Source organism: Pan troglodytes, chromosome 13 (assembly GCF_028858775.2).
Source record: "Pan troglodytes isolate AG18354 chromosome 13, NHGRI_mPanTro3-v2.0_pri, whole genome shotgun sequence".
Taxonomy (NCBI): Eukaryota; Metazoa; Chordata; class Mammalia; order Primates; family Hominidae; genus Pan; species Pan troglodytes.
The window spans coordinates 61586729-61609010 of NC_072411.2; the positions used below are offsets into that span (position 1 = coordinate 61586729).

At 37.9% G+C, this 22282-nt stretch overlaps 1 protein-coding gene across 43 annotated transcripts in view; it reads right to left on the reverse strand.

Moving 5' to 3' along the window:
* The window catches only part of BAZ2B (bromodomain adjacent to zinc finger domain 2B), a 415244-nt gene that overhangs the window by 239579 nt on the left and 153383 nt on the right, over positions 1–22282 (reverse strand). For 37 of the 43 annotated variants that reach the window (XM_063790193.1, XM_063790187.1, XM_063790176.1 and 34 more), the window contains one exon: positions 19673–19715. The exons of the other annotated variants lie outside the window; for them this stretch is intronic. The gene's annotated coding sequence lies outside the window, so the exon portion shown is untranslated. The remainder of the gene's footprint in view (positions 1–19672; positions 19716–22282) is intronic. 43 annotated transcript variants of the gene reach the window in all.

Below are 22282 nucleotides of genomic sequence, written 5' to 3' on the forward strand. Positions count from 1 at the left end.
ATGCCAAAAGGAGAAGACAGAGAGAAAGGAGTAGAAACAATGTTTGAAAAAATAGTGGATGGAAACTTCCCAAATTTGAAGAAAGACATGAATCTACATATCCATATCCACAAGCTAAATGAACTTCAAGTAGGATAAATTCAAAGAGATCCACACAAAGACACATTATAATCAGCTATTGAAAGCCACAGAGAAAATCTTGAAGGCAGCAAGAGAAAGGCAACTTGTTATGTTCTTATGTACAAGGAATCTTCAATAAGATTAATAAGCCAGGTGTGCCGGTACATGCCTGTAGTCCTAGCTATTCAGGAGGCTGAGGTGGGAGGATTGCTTGAACCCAGGAGTTCATGGCTGCCATGAGCTATGATCATACCACTGCAATCCAGCCCGGGCAACAGAGTAAGATCCTGTCTCTAAAAATAAAAATAAAAATAAAGAAGTATGAGTAAGATTAACAGCTGATTTGTCATCTGAAAGCATAAAGGCAAGAAGGCAGTAGAAAAACAAATCTGAAGTGCTTAAAAATAAAAAAATCCAGGACGAGGAGCCAAGATGGCCGAATAGGAACAGCTCCGGTCTACAGCTCCCAGCGTGAGCGACGCAGAAGACGGTGATTTCTGCATTTCCATCTGAGGTACCGGGTTCATCTCACTAGGGAGTGCCAGACAGTGGGCGCAGGCCAGTGGGTGCGCGCACCGTGCGCGAGCCGAAGCAGGGCGAGGCATTGCCTCACCTGGGAAGCGCAAGGGGTCAGGGAGTTCCCTTTCCGAGTCAAAGAAAGGGGTGACGGACGCACCTGGAAAACTCGGGTCACTCCCACCCGAATATTGCGCGTTTCAGACCGGCTTAAAAAACGGCGCACCACGAGACTATATCCCACACCTGGCTCGGAGGGTCCTACGCCCTCGGAATCTCGCTGATTGCTAGCACAGCAGTCTGAGATCAAACTGCAAGGCGGCAGCGAGGCTGGGGGAGGGGCGCCCGCCATTGCCCAGGCTTGCTTAGGTAAACAAAGCAGCCGGGAAGCTCGAACTGGGTGGAGCCCACCACAGCTCAAGGAGGCCTGCCTGCCTCTGTAGGCTCCACCTCTGGGGGCAGGGCACAGACAAACAAAAAGACAGCAGTAACCTCTGCAGACTTAAATGTCCCTGTCTGACAGCTTTGAAGAGAGCAGTGGTTCTCCCAGCACGCAGCTGGAGATCTGAGAACGGGCAGACTGCCTCCTCAAGTGGGTCCCTGACCCCTGACCCCCGAGCAGCCTAACTGGGAGGCACCCCCCAGCAGGGGCACACTGACACCTCACACGGCAGGGTACTCCAACAGACCTGCAGCTGAGGGTCCTCTCTGTTAGAAGGAAAACTAACAAACAGAAAGGACATCCACACCGAAAACCCATCTGTACATCACCATCATCAAAGACCAAAAGTAGATAAAACCACAAAGATGGGGAAAAAACAGAACAGAAAAACTGGAAACTCTAAAATGCAGAGCGCCTCTCCTCCTCCAAAGGAACGCAGTTCCTCACCAGCAACGGAACAAAGCTGGATGGAGAATGATTTTGACGAGCTGAGAGAAGAAGGCTTCAGACGATCAAATTACTCTGAGCTACGGGAGGACATTCAAACCAAAGGAAAAGAAGTTGAAAACTTTGAAAAAAATTTAGAAGAATGTATAACTAGAATAACCAATACAGAGAAGTGCTTAAAGGAGCTGATGGAGCTGAAAACCAAGGCTCGAGAACTACGTGAAGAATGCAGAAGCCTCAGGAGCTGATGCGATCAACTGGAAGAAAGGGTATCAGCAATGGAAGATGAAATGAATGAAACTAAGCGAGAAGGGAAGTCTAGAGAAAAAAGAATAAAAAGAAATGAGCAAAGCCTCCAAGAAATATGGGACTATGTGAAAAGACCAAATCTACGTCTGATTGGTGTACCTGAAAGTGATGCGGAGAATGAAACCAAGTTGGAAAACACTCTGCAGGATATTATCCAGGAGAACTTCCCCAATCTAGCAAGGCAGGCCAACGTTCAGATTCAGGAAATACAGAGAACGCCACAAAGATACTCCTCGAGAAGAGCAACTCCAAGACACATAATTGTCAGATTCACCAAAGTTGAAATGAAGGAAAAAATGTTAAGGGCAGCCAGACAGAAACGTCGGGTTACCCTCAAAGGGAAGCCCATCAGACTAACAGCGGATCTCTCGGCAGAAACCCTACAAGCCAGAAGAGAGTGGGGGCCAATATTCAACATTCTTAAAGAAAAGAATTTTCAACCCAGAATTTCATATCCAGCCAAACTAAGCTTCATAAGTGAAGGAGAAATAAAATACTTTACAGACAAGCAAATGCTGACCGATTTTGTCACCACCAGGCCTGCCCTAAAAGAGCTCCTGAAGGAAGCGCTAAACATGGAAAGGAACAACCGGTACCAGCCACTGCAAAATCATGCCAAAATGTAAAGACCATCAAGACTAGGAAGAAACTGCATCAACTAACGAGCAAAATCACCAGCTAACATCATAATGACAGGATCAAATTCACACATAACAATATTAACTTTAAATGTAAATGGACTAAATTCTCCAATTAAAAGACACAGACTGGCAAGTTGGATAAAGAGTCAAGACCCATCAGTGTGCTGTATTCAGGAAACCCATCTCACGTGCAGAGACACACATAGGCTCAAAATAAAAGGATGGAGGAAGATCTACCAAGCAAATGGAAAAAAAAAAAGGCAGGGGTTGCAATCCTAGTCTCTGATAAAACAGACTTTAAACCAACAAAGATCAAAAGAGACAAAGAAGGCCATTACATAATGGTAAAGGGATCAATTCAACAAGAGGAGCTAACTATCCTAAATATTTATGCACCCAATACAGGAGCACCCAGATTCATAAAGCAAGTCCTGAGTGACCTACAAAGAGACTTAGACTCCCACACATTAATAATGGGAGACTTTAACACCCCACTGTCAACATTAGACAGATCAACGAGACAGAAAGTCAACAGGGATACCCAGGAATTGAACTCAGCTCTGCACCAAGCGGACCTAATAGACATCTACAGAACTCTCCACCCCAAATCAACAGAATATACATTTTTTTCAGCACCACACCACACCTATTCCAAAATTGACCACATACTTGGAAGTAAAGCTCTCCTCAGCAAATGTAAAAGAACAGAAATTATAACAAACTATCTCTCAGACCACAGTGCAATCAAACTAGAACTCAGGATTAAGAATCTCACTCAAAGCCGCTCAACTACATGGAAACTGAACAACCTGCTCCTGAATGACTGCTGGGTACATAACGAAATGAAGGCAGAAATAAAGATGTTCTTTGAAACCAACGAGAACAAAGATACAACATACCAGAATCTCTGGGACGCATTCAAAGCAGTGTGCAGAGGGAAATTTATAGCACTAAATGCCCACAAGAGAAAGCAGGAAAGATCCAAAATTGACACCCTAACATCACAATTAAAAGAACTAGAAAAGCAAGAGCAAACACATTCAAAAGCTAGCAGAAGGCAAGAAATAACTAAAATCAGAGCAGAACTGAAGGAAATAGAGACACAAAAAACCCTTCAAAAAATTAATGAATCCAGGAGCTGGTTTTTTGAAAGGATCAACAAAATTGATAGACCGCTAGCAAGACTAATAAAGAAAAAAAGAGAGAAGAATCAAATAGACGCAATAAAAAATGATAAAGGGGATATCACCACCGATCCCACAGAAATACAAACTACCATCAGAGAATACTACAAACACCTCTACGCAAATAAACTAGAAAATCTAGAAGAAATGGATACATTCCTCGACACATACACTCTCCCAAGACTAAACCAGGAAGAAGTTGAATCTCTGAATAGACCAATAACAGGAGCTGAAATTGTGGCAATAATCAATAGTTTACCAACCAAAAAGAGTCCAGGACCAGATGGATTCACAGCCGAATTCTACCAGAGGTACAAGGAGGAACTGGTACCATTCCTTCTGAAACTATTCCAATCAATAGAAAAAGAGGGAATCCTCCCTAACTCATTTTATGAGGCCAGCATCATTCTGATACCAAAGCCTGGCAGAGACACAACCAAAAAAGAGAATTTTAGACCAATATCCTTGATGAACATTGATGCAAAAATCCTCAATAAAATACTGGCAAACCGAATCCAGCAGCACATCAAAAAGCTTATCCACCATGATCAAGTGGGCTTCATCCCTGGGATGCAAGGCTGGTTCAACATATGCAAATCAATAAATGTAATCCAGCATATAAACAGAGCCAAAGACAAAAACCACATGATTATCTCAATAGATGCAGAAAAAGCCTTTGACAAAATTCAACAACCCTTCATGCTAAAAACTCTCAATAAATTAGGTATTGATGGGACATATTTCAAAATAATAAGAGCTATCTATGACAAACCCACAGCCAATATCATACTGAATGGGCAAAAACTGGAAGCATTCCCTTTGAAAACTGGCACAAGACAGGGATGCCCTCTCTCACCGCTCCTATTCAACATAGTGTTGGAAGTTCTGGCCAGGGCAATCAGGCAGGAGAAGGAAATAAAGGGTATTCAATTAGGAAAAGAGGAAGTCAAATTGTCCCTGTTTGCAGACGACATGATTGTTTATCTAGAAAACCCCATCGTCTCAGCCCAAAATCTCCTTAAGCTGATAAGCAACTTCAGCAAAGTCTCAGGATACAAAATCAATGTACAAAAATCACAAGCATTCTTATACACCAACAACAGACAAACAGAGGGCCAAATCATGAGTGAACTCCCATTCACAATCGCTTCAAAGAGAATAAAATACCTAGGAATCCAACTTACAAGGGATGTGAAGCACCTCTTCAAGGAGAACTACAAACCACTGCTCAAGGAAATAAAAGAGGATACAAACAAATGGAAGGACATTCCTTGCTCATGGGTAGGAAGAATCAATATCGTGCAAATGGCCATACTGCCCAAGGTAATTTACAGATTCAATGCCATCCCCATCAAGCTACCAATGACTTTCTTCACAGAATTGGAAAAAACTACTTTAAAGTTCATATGGAACCAAAAGAGAGCCCGCATCACCAAGTCAATCCGAAGCCAAAAGAACAAAGCTGGAGGCATCACACTACCTGACTTCAAACTATACTACAAGGCTACAGTAACCAAAACAGCATGGTACTGGTACCAAAACAGAGATATAGATCAATGGAACAGAACAGAGCCCTCAGAAATAACGCCGCTTACCTACAACTATCTGATCTTTGACAAACCTGAGAAAAACAAGCAATGGGGAAAGGATTCCCTATTTAATAAATGGTGCTGGGAAAACTGGCTAGCCATATGTAGAAAGCTGAAACTGGATCCCTTCCTTACACCTTATACAAAAATCAATTCAAGATGGATTAAAGATTTAAACGTTAGACCTAAAACCATAAAAACCCTAGAAGAAAACCTAGGCATTACCATTCAGGACATAGGCGTGGGCAAGGACTTCATGTCCAAAACACCAAAAGCAATGGTAACAAAAGCCAAAATTGACAAATGGGATCTAATTAAACTAAAAAGCTTCTGCACAGCAAAAGAAACTACCATCAGAGTGAATAGGCAACCTACAACATGGGAGAAAATTTTCGCAACCTACTCATCGGACAAAGGGCTAATATCCAGAATCTACAGTGAACTCAAACAAATTTACAAGAAAAAAACAAACAACCCCATCAAAAAGTGGGCGAAGGACATGAACAGGCACTTCTCAAAAGAAGACATTTATGCAGCCAAAAAACACATGAAAAAATGCTCATCATCACTGGCCATCAGAGAAATGCAAATCAAAACCACTATGAGATATCATCTCACACCAGTTAGAATGGCAATCATTCAAAAGTCAGGAAACAACAGGTGCTGGAGAGGATGTGGAGAAATAGGAACACTTTTACACTGTTGGTGGGACTGTAAACTAGTTCAACCATTGTGGAAGTCAGTGTGGCGATTCCTCAGGGATCTAGAACTAGAAATACCATTTGACCCAGCCATCCCATTACTGGGTATATACCCAAAGGACTATAAATCATGCTGCTATAAAGACACATGCACACGTATGTTTATTGCGGCATTATTCACAATAGCAAAGACTTGGAACCAACCCAAATGTCCAACAATGATAGACTGGATTAAGAAAATGTGGCACATATACACCATGGAATACTATGCAGGCATAAAAAATGATGAGTTCATATCCTTTGTAGGGACATGGATGAAATTGGAAACCATCATTCTCAGTAAACTATCGCAAGAACAAAAAACCAAACACCGCATATTCTCACTCATAGGTGGGAATTGAACAATGAGATCACATGGACACAGGAAGGGGAATATCACACTCTGGGGACTGTGGTGGGGAGGGGGGAGGGGGGAGGGGGGAGGGATAGCATTGGGAGATATACCTAATGCTAGATGACGAGTTAGTGGGTGCAGCGCACCAGCATGGCACATGTATACATATGTAACTAACCTGCACAATGTGCACATGTACCCTAAAACTTAAAGTATAATAAAAAAAAAAAAAGAAAAAAAAAAAAATCCAAAGAACTATTAACCAAGAATTCTATAATACATCCAGCAAAACTATATTTTGAAAATAAAACAGAAATTAAGACCTTCCCAGGAAAATGAAATAAATAAGATTAATATTAAAAGCACCTAGTATCATAGTAAAAAGAGAAGAAGTGCAGCATAACAATAAAGACACAGGCTCCATGTCAAATGCCTGGGTTTGAATCCTAAACTTCACTGATTGCCATGTAACTCTGGGAAAATTCCTTAACTTCCCCACAGCTCAGTTTTCCCACCTGTAAAGTAAGAATAATAATGATACCTCCCCCTCACAAAGTTGTTCGGAGGATGAAATAAATTAAAGCTATAAACTCATGACAGGGTGCCTGGCACATATTAATCACTGAAATGTTGACTATTACTTATTATTATCATTATCATTTTATAGAGGTTCTAAAAATTTTAGTTCTTATTTCCTTGAATTTCCCATATTTCTGTGAAACAAACACTGACTATTGAGGAGGTATGATACAATAATAATCTTTTTGTTTGCAGAAGTATGAATTGGTAAAATAATAAAAATTTATTTTAGGTATGATAATGCTATTAGGCTAAATGTTCTATCACCTCCTTTAGCAAATCCTTTATTATCAGAGACACTGAGTAAAATAAGTGATAATGAATATACTTTTTTTTTCTCTCTCAAGCTTTGCCTCTGAGATGCTTATCCTTTTGTGGTATGGACTTATGCTTTTTATATAAACAAATAGCCCCACATTATTATCATACCTAAAATCTTAACAATTCTTTTTTTTTTTTTTTTTTTTTTTTTTTTTTTGAGATGGAGTCTCGCTCTTTTGCCAGGCTGGAGTGCAGTGGTGTGATCAAGGCTCATTGCAACCTCTGCCTCCTGGGTTCAAGTGATTCTCCTGCCTTAGCCTCCTGAGTAGCTGCAACTACAGGCACACGCCACCACACCCAGCTAATTTTTGTATTTTTAGTAGAGACGAGGTTTTGCCATGTTGGCCAGGCTGGTCTTGATCCCTTGACCTCATCCACCTGCCTTGGCCTCCCAAAGTGCTGGGATTACAGGCATGCGCCACCGCGCCTGGCCAACAATTCTTTCATATCAAACACTCAGTCGATGTACACATTTCTTCGTCTTATATTTTTAAATTGCCTGTTTGTTTGAATCTGCACTCAAATAAAATCCATATATTGGATCTGGCTGATATGACTCAAGTCTCTTTTAATCTCTAAATGCTCTAGCCAATCTTTTCTTTTTCCTTCCTTATTATTTTTAGCTAAAGAAACCAGGTCCTTTTCCTTTTAGAGTTTTCCACAGTCTGGATTTTCCTGACTCTGTCCCCCTGGTGTAATTTAACATGTCCTTCTCTCCTTTTTATTTCCTGTAAATTAGGCTTGATCATATTTAGTTTTTTTTTTTTCCTTTGGCTGGACAGCCTCATAGGGGAGGTACATACTTTTGTTAGCAAGTACATAATTTCTTTCTTATGTAAAACAGTGATAATAATGGTGTCTAACTCTTAGAGTTAAGAGGATTAATTTACTACAGGTCAAATGTTTAGATTAGTACCTGGCGCACAGTGAGCACTCCACTAACATTAGCTCTTATTGTTACAATGCATATAGAGAATCAATAGGATTTGATACCAGCTTAGATGTGAATTTGTGAAGAAGCTGAAGATAACTAATATTTCTACCTTGAGCGGCTAAGTAGATGTTGATATCATTGACTAATACAGGGAATATATAAAGAGGAGAAGGTTTCTGGAAAATTAGAAGAAAATGAGTTCAAGTCTGAACAGGTTGAATTACATGTCTGTGGGATAACCAGGTACCAATCCTATATAGAGAGCTGCAAATGGAGGTTCTGCAATTTAAAAGAGAGGTCTGGGGAGCTACAGATAAAGATCAAACGTTGGGCGGAAAGGGAACTTAATGAAGGTCACATTTATCACTAAAGACTACAAGACCTCTTTGAAGAATGGATTGGCATTGGGTAAGGAGAGGTAGTGGCACTTCGAGAAAAGGAAATACGTGGAAAAAAACATTCCGACAAAATCGTCAGTATATTTGTGGCTAAAGGAGTGCTTTGACTATAAAAGAATGTGTGTTGGAAAACAGAGGGAAATTAATTTATGTAGATAGGGACAAGGCTACATTTAAATGGCTTTGAAATTCAGGAATAGGTAATTCAATTTAAGTAGGAAATAAAACACTGAAAAAGTTAGCAAGACAGCTGAATTCTGCTGTGGCAACATTATACAAAAAGCTATCGTAACAGAATCTGAAAAGTAAAATGTACTTGCTATATTATTCGAGAGGATTTTAATTTATGCCAGTTTTATTTCCACTGAAGTTAAAAGGAATGTTGTCTAGGCACTGTAACTTTAGGCAATAGCCCAAAGGTGGAAGACGTTATCTTTAGTACCTTCCCATATCACTTCCCAGTCCCTTCTCCTGCCTCTCCACTTCCCTGATGAACCAGTGTTCTCAATCTGCTCTAATATAAAAAACTACATTTTTGCAATGATGCAATGTCTTGTTCCCTGAAGCACTCTGGTTACATCTCCTTGCTCAGTTCTACCCTGCCAGGAAATCATTCATTCTCTGTCGCCACTCTACAGATCTCAGCTAAGAAAAAGACAAAAACTGATTATCTAATTAAGGTAGTGCATACAACACTGTAAGTGATCAAAATCCTAGGAGATATTTAATTTCAAAAAGAGGAATCTACTAACACCTATGAATTTCAAGTTGTTAAAATATATACTATCTCTCTGTTTTCTATACTATACATTCCAGTTACACACTAAAAGGCAAAAAATGTCACTAATTTTCCTTATATTACACTTTGCACACCAGCAAAGCCAAGTTTGTTGCATAGATATTTACTGGGTCACTACTAGGAAAAAGTACTGAGACAGACTCTAATGAAACTGCAAGGATGAATAAAATATAATCTGTGCCTTTACTAGATTATAAGGAGTTTACAGTCTAATAGGTAAAACAACTGAACACATAATCATCACGTAAGGATCTAAGGACTCTGTAACGTTTCTGAAACTTAACCTATGTATAAACCCCTTATGAAGACAGAAAAAAGGTTTTGTGAAACACCCTCCACCGACTGACTTATTATATTGTTACTGAAATATAGAAAAATACAACTACGGATAAGGATAAACTATTCCTCTTGCTTCCAGATCTTATTTCAAATACAATACCAAAACAATTTCCAAATATGCACATAAAAGCTATGAATAACACATTTCAAGTTAGTATCATACAATGTTTTTGTGAAAATGAATCATTATAGTCAACATAAAAATGGTACTGACTGCTATTTCTCCATTATTTTTCAGTTACATTTTGGTTTGACATGCCTATAGTCTAGTGATATGGTTTGGCTGTGTCCCTGTCCAAATCTCATCTTGAATTGTACCTCACACAATTCCCACGTCATGGGAGGAACCCAGTGGGAGGTGACTGAATTATGGGGGCGGGTCCTTCGTGCGATGTTCTTGTGATAGTGAATGAGTCTCATGATATCTGATGGTTTTAAAGACGGGAGTTTCCTTGCACAAGCTTTCTCTCTCTGCCTGCCACCATCCATGTGAGATGTGATTCCTTCACCATGATTCTGAGGTCTCCCCAGCCACGTGAAACTGTAAGTCCAATAAACCTCTTTCTTTTGTAAATTGCCCAGTCTCGGGTAATCAGCAGCATGAAAATGGACTAATACATCTAGTATGCCCTAAATGGTTTAATATCATTTGTTTCTACTCAAATGACTGCAAAACTTTTAGTTCACTCTGATGTCATCAGGCTTTCACTTAATACAAGTGAACCATTTACAATATTAAATCTATTTTTGTTCTTTTCTCATTAGACTAACATAATTAAACATAATCATAGCCCTGAAAATACATGGTAGTAACTGGTTGTAAGGTAGGCATGGCATACCACATGATCTAAGAATATGCTCATACTGATTTATTTTATATTAACATTGAAATTTTAGCCCTCTTTCTCCCTGTGGAGAATATATTTGCACACTCAGGTCCATGTACCCCTGTGTTGAAGTAAATTGCCATAACAGAAATAACAAATCTGAAAGGCAGAAATGATAGGGAGATTAATTCCAACTGAAAAGGATCCAAAGGTTTTATGGAGGAGGTAACATTTGAAATGAACTGTGACATTTGAGTTTAGTGCCAAGTGTCTACGTTTTCTGAAATTTCCTTTCCATAAAGATGACACTGAAAATATAAAGCTACTAGAGTTTAGAAAAAAAGACACACAGGAAATATTCAGTGGTAAGGGGAGTGAGGAGACAAAAATCGTAAATTTTATGAACAAAAGTTGAGGGGTTTCTTTTGAGGAGAAAGAAAATCAGAGAATAAAATTGCAAGCATTAGATGTGTTATTTGCAAAACAAACAGCATACTTTGCATGTTGTAAAGTTTACACATACTATCTTACATTCTGATGCAAATGTAGCTATTGATGTAATGTTTTAAAAATGCATTTAAAAATGCATTCACATAAGGACAGCTTCAGGAATATTTGTATTAGTTAAACTTCTTTAACATTCATGACTTGCAAACTTTTGATGCTACACAACAAAAAAAATTTTCCATTTTTGTCAAAATTCTTTCTCCTCCATGGTTTTTTCTGTGTATATTTATATAAAAAGAACAAAGAGGTCAAATATCATAAACCCATAACTCAGTGTACAACACCCGTTTTCTCATCTCTAGTTTCTGCAGACTACAGTTATATTTTATCCACTCCCTGACTAACATTTCTTATATCTCACAGCAGAAGTGTGCATTGGTGTTCTACAAAGTGTGAGTGGAAGAAAACAATTTACCAGCCAGATTAAATTTCAAGTCACCTTAATTCAGGAAATATTTACCTAGTCTATATGCTAGACACTGCTGATTACAATAAGAAAACATCAAACCACAGCAGAAAACTGGTTTTTATTTTATATTCTCTGATGTTTCCATAATTATTCCTAGATCTGTAAAAGTTTCTTTTTTTAAGACAGATTTATTAAACAGTAGCTCATTTAGAATTTTCTGATAAATCAGAATCTATCTTTAAATCAAGGGATTGTGTAACATTACACATTTTGACTTGTTCAAAAGAAGCTAAACTTATATCTGTGCAGCATGGTGTTATTTATATATGCAGCCACTCATACAGAGAACATCATGCATGCTTTTAGCTCCATTAATTGTTAAATGTTAAAACAGTACAACTTCTGAGAAAATGCAGTAGAGGTAAAGAGAGGGTTTCTTTCCTCCAAATATACATTTAGGAATAGCAATGGGAAATAGATTTACATGAAGTAACTGAAATGGCTGCTACATACTAATTTTGAAGATACTGTTCAAAATATTCAGACTCTAGAAAACAAAATGTTTAGGACGTATTTTATAACGTCACTGTACTACATTTTAAAATTTTAACACCTTTAGATTTGTCACTTGCTATAAAATATGGAAATTCTTAAAAAGATTTTCACTTCCAGTTTTATCACTGTTATTATATTTTACTAAAGATATTTTAAAATTGACTATAACTCTACTTTTGGTATTAGAAAAGTGAAAAATAAAGGTCAGATAGTACATAGTAAACTTGTTCTGGAAATGACTATTTTTTGCACTTTTCAGATAATGACTTAACTATCACAACACACTAGGAAAGATATTTGACCTTTCCAAGTCTCAGTTTGGGCATCTGTAAAATGTAATTATATATCTTTTAAAATTGTTAAAGGTTCAAATAAGTACCTAGCATCTTAAAAAATCAGTGGATAAATAAATATTAGCTTTGTTCTTCATTCCTCAACACATGTATCAAAATATATTTATTAAAAATATTTAATGATAGTCAAGTACAGTGGCTCACACCTGTAACTTCCATGCTTTGGGAGGCCTAGGTGGAAGGATTGCTTGAGGCCAGGAGTTTGAGGTTCCAGTGAGCTATGATTGTGCCACTGTAGTCCAGCCTGGGTGACTGAGCAAGACCCTGTTTCTAAAAATAAAAACATAACCAAAAAAAACCCCACTAAAATTTAATGGAAAAGCAATAAATAATATTAAATTTACATTAAAATAACTCATCACTAGGTATCTAGCACTTACCAAAGTTTTTAGTTTATAAATTCCTATAAGAGCTGACCATTAGGCTCATTTACTTCCTCAAATGTTATATTTCAACAACATTATACTAAGGCCGGGCGCGGTGGCTCATGCCTGTAATCCCAGCACTTAAGGGAGGCCGAGGCAGGCAGATTAGTTGAGGTCAAGAGTTCGAGACCAGCCTAAGCAACATGGCGAAACCTCATCTCTACTAACAATACAAAAATTAGCCAGGCATGGTGGCATGTGCCTGAAACCCCAGCTACTCAGGAGGCTGAGGCAGGAGAACTGCTTGAACCTGGGAGGCGGAGGCTGCAGTGAGCCGAGATTGCACCACTGCACTCCAGCCTGGGCAACAGAGCGAGATTCTGTCTCAAAAACAAACAAACAAACAAACAACTAAAACTAAAACATTTACATGTCTCTGAACATATGTTCTTTCAAGTCTATATGCCTATTTCCTCTTTCTAGATTCTCTTCTATATTATACTTCAAAGTCTAGACCACGTGTCTCACTCCTCTGCAAACGTTTCTTGATCCCCTGTGCTAGACAGAATGAATCATTTCCCTTTGCATTGTTCTCCTAAAACTTCCAGGGCTGTCTCATCTTTTGGCTTCCCTGGGCTACACTGGATGAAGAGGGATTGTGTTGAACCACACATAAAATACAGTAACACTAACGATAGCTGATGAGCTAAAAAACAAAAATCACACAAAAAATCTCATAATGTTTTGATAAAGTTTCCAAATTTGTGTTAGGATGCACTGATAGCTGTCCTGGGCTGCATGTGGCCCACAGGCCACAGGTTGGACAAGCTTGACTTAAACCATGGAGATAGTAGAGTTCAAATAAAACAAGTGAGATGTTTAAAAAAAAAAAAAAGACATTTTCACACTGGCATAAACTTTTTTCTTTCTTTTTTTTTTTTTTTTTTTTTTTTTTTTTTTTGATACAGAGTCTTGCTGTGTAGCCCAGGCTGGAGTGCAGTGGTGCAATCTCAGCTCACTGCAACCTCCGCCTCCCGAGTTCAAGCAATTCTCCTGCCTCAGCCTCCCGAGTAGCTGGAACTACAGGCATGTGCCACCACGCCTGGCGAATTTTTGTATTTTTAATAGAGATGGGGTTTTGCCATGTTGGCCAAGCTGGTCTCAAAACTCCAGACAAGTGATCTGCCCACCTCTGCCTGATCCACCCACCTCAGCCTCCCAAAGTGCTGGGATTAAAAAAGGCGTGAGCCACCGCATCCGGCCACAATGGCATAAACATTCTTCGTCAAGCTAGCTTGGTGTATCAGGATTAGTTTTGGCCAGGAGTGACAGAAAGCCCAAAAGTGAATGGCTCATACAATACAGAATTTTATCTCTGTCATGTCAAAGAAGTCCAGGGATAGGCAGGCCAGTAGGGACAGTGTAACATCATGTTAGTAAGGATTTTCTTTCTTACTGCTGCTTTACCCATTCTCAGTATAGGGTTTCCACTCACAGTCCAATTATGCTCACAATTCAGCCAGCAAGGAGGAAGGGGCGAAAAAGAGGATGTGCACCCATTCCTTTAAGTATACATCCTGAAAGTTGCACACACTACTTCTGCCTATATATCTCTTGCCAAAATTTAGTCAGATTACTATACCTAGCTGCAAGGGAGACTGGGGAAATGATGTTTTTATTCTAGGTAGTGATATACCAGAAAAAAAATTAGAAGAGGGGGAAAACCAGTATTAGGGACAACTATCAATCATTGCCATACTTGGTTATATCTTCTCTGTGGTAGGTACCTGACATTTTAAATTTACTAGCTAACACCAGTATTTCTGACAGTATGTACACTATAAAGTTATACAGCAATTCCTTCTACATCTCAATTATTAAGTATTACTATTGGGAGAGATGTATCTCTACAAAATTTAAGTAATATTCATAATAAAATTACCAAAGAGAAAAATGGAAAAAAAAATTTTTTTGAGGCAAGGTCTTCCTCTGTAGCCTAGGCTGGAGTACAATGGTACAATCTTGGCTTACTGCAGCCTTGAACTCCTGGACTCAAGCAATCCTCCCACCTCAGCTTCCCGAGTAGCTGGAACTACAGGCTTGAGCCACCATGCCTAGCTGATTTTGTTTATTATTTTGTAGAGACAAAGTCTCACTATATTGCCCAGGTTGGTCTTTAACTCCAGGGCTCAAGCAATCCCCCCTGTTGGGCTCCCAAAGTGCTGGTATTACAGGAGTGAGAGCCACTGTGCCCAGCCAAGAAATTTTAATAAAAACAGAAAAAGCCACTTTATTTAAAAGGTTGCCGGCCGGGCACGGTGGCTCATGCCTGTAATCCCAGCACTTTGGGAGGCCGAGGTGGGCAGATCACAAAGTCAGGAGATCGAAACCATCCTGGCTAACATGGTGAAACCCCGTCTCTACTAAAAATACAAAAAATTAGCTGGGCATGGTGGCGGGAAACTGTAGTCCCACCTACTCAGGAGGCTGAGGCAGGAGAATGGTGTGAACCCGGGAGGTGGACCTGGCAGTGGGCCAAGACTACACCACTGCACTCCAGCCTGGGTGACAGTGAGACTCAGACTCAAAAAATAAATAAATAAATAAAGTTGCCTTAGGACAGATTATTAAATATACAGTAAAATATTAAATAAGAATATCTGAAGATAAAATATAGCCACTATAATAATGAAATTACATATAAACAAGACTGCATGTAAATGCAACTGCAAAAATACGCTCAGAGAAGACAGAGGATTAAGGGAGATTTAAGCAAATAACCTCTGAATTATTTTATTATACTTTCTATAAATGCTATTTAGACATCTTTAATCAAGAAAGAACTGATCACGAAACAGAACAGTAAAAATTCTAACAGGATAAAGCAAAGTCAGGTTAGTCCAAGTTCTCAAATCATGTAATTTTAGACAAGTAACTTTACAGATATTGATGAGTATGATGAGGGTAAGAAAAATGTAGTATGTGCCATCTTTTGTGCTAAGTGCTTTATGAGCAATGTTTCATTTAATATTCCAGACATAATAATACTATCCCTACTCTAGAAAAGAAAAAATTGGGTCTTAGACTAAGAAACTGACTCATGATCACATCAGCTACAGAAGTAGCAGAACACAAACTAAAACAAAGGTTTTTCTAACCCCAAGTCCATGTCCTTAACTATTATGTGCACTACTTTCCCACAAACTCTCTAGACCTTGGTTTTCTCGCCCATTACCTAAGGGGAATGCAGAGTACTCTAAACTACTCTATAGTTCATTTTGGTTTTTTAAGATGTTGCCATTCTAGTTGTCTGACTCCCTTTTCCTCAAATAAAATAACATTATATTAATAGGTCCAATTGGCCTCCTTGCTGAAACTTGCTGAAAGTCAATAAAGTCATCACTAGTATACATAATGTAGAAATCTATTTATTAAAACAGACAAAATGGCCACAATTTGTAAGTAAGGTAAATTTGAATGTTTAGGATATATCACTGAACTTTATAGTAGATTTCACGCCCATTGGTGTTATCTGTAAAGGAGTAAGCCATAAAATTCTATCAGGAAGAGGGAGGAAAGCTAATAAAAATTGAATTTAAATTTCATAATCCTTTTAAATTCAAATAATGCATCGTTTTATAGGTGAAGATACTGAGGCACAAAGAGGCTGACTTGCTAGAAGTCACATCGCTAGTACACAGTGACGTTAGTACTTGAACTCTATAAGGTTCTAAAATCTAAGCTCTTTTCTATCCACCCTGCTTCCTGTGGTTAAATTATATTAATGTATTAATATCCTTATTTCAATTTTAATATAAGAACACTAAAGATACTAATTGATTTAGCACTTTCTGGTTTATTATGATTGCCAACAAACATTTGCTGAGTATAGTAAGAAGATGTGTATTAAAATAAGTACCCTAAATACAATTATGTTATCAGTAACCCTGGAGTAATAAAAATTAAGCATTACCAAATTATTAGGAACAGAGAACAAGGATGATTAGGGAAAACCTCAGGGAGATGATTATATGTGGATATGGTATTAGAGAGACAGTTTGATTTCACCAGAAGAAATTTTTTTAAGTGTGAAAAGAAAAACAATATTCTAGGTAAAGGGAATAGCATGAATGTAAGTGTGGAGCCAAAACGTGTATCCAAGGTAGGGAATGTAGTCCACATTAGGTAGAGTGTACAGTTCTTATTCTTGAATAATAGAAAATATGCTGAAGACAGCCTGGGCACAGTTGTTCACTCCTATAATCCCTGCACTTTGAGAGGCCAAGGCGGGTAGATCACTTGAGGTCAGGAGTTCGAGGCCAGCTTGGCCAACATGATAAAACCCTGTCTCCACTAAAAATACAAAAATTAGCTGGGCCTGGTGGCACCTGCTTGTAATCCCAGCTACTTGGAAGGCTGAGGCAGGAGAATCACCTGAATCCAGGAGGCAGAGGCTGCAGTGAGCCAAGATTGCACCACTGCACTCCAGCCTGGGCAACAGAGTGAGACTCTGTCTCAAAAAAAAAAAAAAAGAAAGAAAAGAAAAGAAAGAAAGAAAAGAAAATATGCTGAAGACAAACTGAGGAAGGATCTTAAATACCAAGTTAGAAGGTCTGGATTTGATCACATAGGAAATGAGAAGCCACCAAACGTTTTCAAGTAGAGAAATAAAAGGAACCGAGCAATGCTTTAATCAGATCAAACTGGGAGTTGTGTACAAGTTTCAGTGGAATTGATAATGGCCAGGAAGAAGGGAGATCAGTTAAAAGGTTTTGACATTTATATGGATTGTGACACAAATAAAAAAACAGCAATTCTCCTGACTTCTGAAAATTTTGATTAAAACATATATAAAGTATATATTACATAATATATAAATAGCTACTACACTTGAGCTCTGAAACAACCCATAATATAATCTCCCTCTCTAACCATAACATTTTACCTTTAGTTCTTACTATGTCATCTCATTATACCAGTTTATGTATCTATGACTAGTCTCCTGACCTCTCTACTTCCTTTGGATAAATCAGCCCTTTCCTGGCCTCATTTTATTCCAGCCACATGGTAAACATATATTTGAACTACTCTCTCACTAGCACTCTGAACCTGAATCAATGTTGAAATCTACCCTCTTTTCTTAACTCAAAGGGCCAGCAAAAGCCTCACAACAGTGTCATAACAAACTTAAGGTTTCTAATATCAGTCACTTATGAACCTCTCAAATGAACACTTCTTACTCTTTAACTGATATTTAACATTTAATAATATTAAATATCATCTCTCTTCCTGAAATTCTTGGATTTAGATCAGTTGCAATTAATTACTCTCTTAATGTTACCCTAAAAATAAACTGTGGGAAAAAAAATTTTAAATAAAAATAAGCTGTGGGAGTCAGCATTTTTAAATTTTAAAAAAGGTTTCATTTAATGCTAATGTTAACTTCCTTGATTGTAAAGCACTAGATGCTAAACAGAAGGTTTCTATAGAAATATGTCAATATTTTATTATAAAATATTCAGTTAAGGCAATAAAGTTCTAATTAAGAAAAAATAAACAAGGAAAGAGCTACAAATCAAAGAAAGCTAAAATGCTGCCTCAGGAAAATGAATAAAATATGCTATAAGCATTAGTAGACAAAATTATGATGATAAAGCCTTTAAAAATAAATAAAATTTCTCTCTAGTCTCTGCAAAATGTTAAACTTAACAAATGAACCAGTTTTCAAATAAAAAAGATTGAACATAAATACAAACATTATTGATATGTGAATTTATACTTCTAATAATTAATGCTTCTGGATTTAATGAGTTAAAACAGTTGAAGAAGCAGGATCATGGAGTAAATAATTTAGTAGAAATTTATTTATCTGTTATTTAAGAGAATTTTTCAAAAATGATATAAAGTTCATGATTGTAATTCAGATTTTATCACTTAGAATTTTCTAATGTGGATAAAGGCCCTGGAAAAGTTTTTCTTTAGGTAATATATGTCCTTACACACAACAGAAATTAACACAAAATAAAATTAAAAAGTATCAGTTACTTAAGAGAACCATCCTTTTATCAAAAAACTCTCCATATCTGGAAGACTCTACAAATCCTATAAATATCAATAAAAAATTTAAGCAAGATGCCTAAAAACTCTACCAAGGCTATATATATGTGGTATGTGGTGTATGTGGTGTGTGTGTGTGTGTGTGTGTGTGTGTATTTTTTTTTTTTTTTTTTTAGAGATGGAGTCTCTCTATTGCCCAGGTTGGAGGGCAGTGGCACAATCTCAGCTCACTGCAACCTCCACCTCCCGGGTTCAAGTGATTCTCCTGCTTCAGCCTCCCGAGTAGCTGGGATTACAGGTGTGTGCCACCATGCCCAGCTATTTTTGTATTTTTAGTAGAGACGGGGTTTTACCATGTTGGCCAGGCTAGTCTCGAACTCCTGACCTCAGGCGATCCACCCACCTCGGCCTCCCAAAGTGCTGGGATTACAGGCGTGAGCCACCGCGCCCAGCCTACCAAGGCTACATTTTCATAATCTTTCCTTAATAATTCATTACAATCTCAAGTAATTTACTTTTATATATATTTCCTAATGTGGAATCACCTTAACCTTTCTGTCATTTTCTGGTAAAAATAAAAACTCAAAAAAGATGACGTTCAGAATTTAACTCACACTGAAATAATTTAGTATATTTAGGCCTATAATTTCAGTTGTAAATTAAAAGTAATTTTCATTTTAAATGTTTTTTAAATCCTTTAAAGTAATATTTTAAAAGTATTTAAATAACTAGCTAGAAGTATAAGATATGATTCATTTAAAATGTTAACATTCAACTGGCTAGCAAAAGAAATAATAATTTCAAATTATATATGTTTTCTAAGTCAATTCTCATTCTCAGGGAAAACCAAACTTCCTTAAAAGCTTAACTATCATTTTGGTCTTACTGTGATCAATGTGGTCAATCTTGTGACATCACTGTTGGGAAACCTGCAATAGGAAAACAAGAATTTGCAATCAGCTGAAGCATACTTAAGAAATTTCAGAAACTAAAAAGTTTGTTTAAAATTTGTGTCTTTCTTGATGCTGTTAAGTCATATTGAAATTAACCTACGGTATCAGGGTCCATATAATCAGTATGACAAAAATAAGCATAAAAGGACTGGAGTTTATTTATAGATCATTATTTATTATAGTATGGCAGATCATGTTTTTGTTTATAATCACCAACACCCTAGGGTGAACATAACATATTTAAAAACAAGCTGTAGGACATTTGGGTTACAAGTTTTATTTGTCTTCAAATTAAGTACTCAGAAGAGAAAAACAATGTCTTAAATACATCACAAACTGAAGACAATTAGGTATTATTTATAAATACTTTTCTGTCTATGATTATCAGTACAGATTAGAACCAAAATGTCATCTACTTAATACTGGAAACATTACTACATGCTAATATTTATGAATAGTGACAAAATTATCAAAAGATTGAAAATATCACTGGGAAGAATTTAGAAGAGGAAAAAACTATTTCCTAAACTATAAATGGCTTCAAGTTTATCCCTGTGAAATCTTAATTTTTGGAATTTTTTGTTGTTTTTTCGAGACAGGGTCTCACTCTCACCCAGGCTGGAGTGCAGCAGCGCGATCGTGGCTCACTGCAACCTCTGCCTCTTGTGTTCAAGCGATTTTTGTGCCTCAGCCTCCTGTGCAGATGGGACTACAAGTGTGCACCACCACACCCAGCTAATTTTTTGTATTTTTTGTAGAGACAGTGTTTCGCTATGTTGGCCAGCCTGTTCTCAAACTCCTGGCCTCAAGTGATCCACCTACTTTGACCTCCCAAAGTGCTGGGATTACAGGCATGAGCCACCGGACCTAGCCTGGAAATTTCTTTATTAACAAGGTCTAATTTGAGATGAGCCCTTAAATGTTTAGTATCAAAAAGTAACACATGGTTATGGCATTTTAAGGTTCATAATGGGCTTTCATGTATTATTTTATCAGATCCTCATAACGATTCCTTCAAAGGGGCAGGAAAGAGATATTCCTTATTGTAGACTCCAGGAAAACAGAATTTAGAAATGATACATGACTTGTCTAAGCACAAAGAACTGAATTTTTCCTGGTTTCTCTTTTACCTCAGACCTTTCACCTAGTCCGTCCTACCAACTACTCTTCGTCACTCTATCCTTAATTTTACCTTACTACTTCATGATTACTGGCTCTCCTATATTACCATTATAGCCTCCCTACTTCTATTCTTTTTTTTTTTTCCCTGCCTCAGCCTCCTGAGTAGCTGGGGACTACAGGTGTGTGTCACTACACCTGGCTAATTAATTTTTTTTTTTTTTTTGAGATACGGGGTGTCACCATGTTGCCCAGGCTGGTCTCAAACTCCCGGTCTCAAGTACCTACCTCTGTTCTTAAAGCAAGTTAATCAGATCACATCATTCCCTTACTCAAAACTGTACAATGGCTTTAGCAGCTCTTAGAATAAAACCCACAATACTTATTATCATGACCTCTTAGGCCCTCTGTTACCTGGTGCCCTGACTGCATTTCCTGCTTCTACCACGTTCCAATCACAATCACCCTTTTGATAATCCCCAAACATATCAAATTTGTTCCACTTCAGGGCCTTGACACTTGCTCTTCCCTCTGCCTGGAGCAATTGTTCTCCATATCTTCATAGCACTGGTTTTCTCACTTCAATCGGGTCTCATAACAAACACCACTTCCTTAGAGAGGCCTTCCTTTACCACCAGAGGCTGCTGTTAGCTTTAACTCCATGAAGGAAGATCACTGGAGCACAAGTTTAGTACCTGGAACCCAATAGCTAATTAGCTGCTGAATGAATGAGTGAACAAGTATTTATCAAGTTCCTACTGCATCCAGCATTATGTCAAGAGCTACAAAGGATCCAAAAGAAAGTTTAAATAAAAACTCTTCAAGAATTACTATCTATTTAAAGAAAATATGCCATAACAACTTGGTATATGTTTTTAAGTCACTGCAAGAAGCATTTGGGAAGCTTAAAAAGAAAAGCAAGGCAGGGGGTGATGGGAAAGCAGGGGTAGTGAATTAAAGGTGTACGATAATGAGGGTCTGGATAGTGAAGAGGAAATGCAGAGGGAATGGGAAACCCAAATCTTAAATGGTGAAACCAGAAGGCTTCATGCTAAACTAAGTATTAGGAACAAGGATAGCAAAAGAGTGAAAGATTACTTCAAAGATTCTCACTCACATAATGAAAGAAATCTGAAGTGGCAGGGTGGGGTGACTTTTGTTTAGAACAATAGGACAGGCCAGTGTCACCATAGGCCATTCAAATGAAGACGCTTCCCACCAGCAGGTAGAAATTTATTTATTTATTTATTTTTTGAGATGGAATTTTGCTCTTGTTGCCCAGGCTGGAGTGCAATGGTGCGATCTCAGCTCACCGCAACCTCCACCTCCCAGGTTCAAGCAATTCTCCCGCCTCAGCCTTCCGAGTAGCTGGGATTACAGGCATGCACCACCATGCCTGGCTAATTTTTTTTTGTATTTTTAGA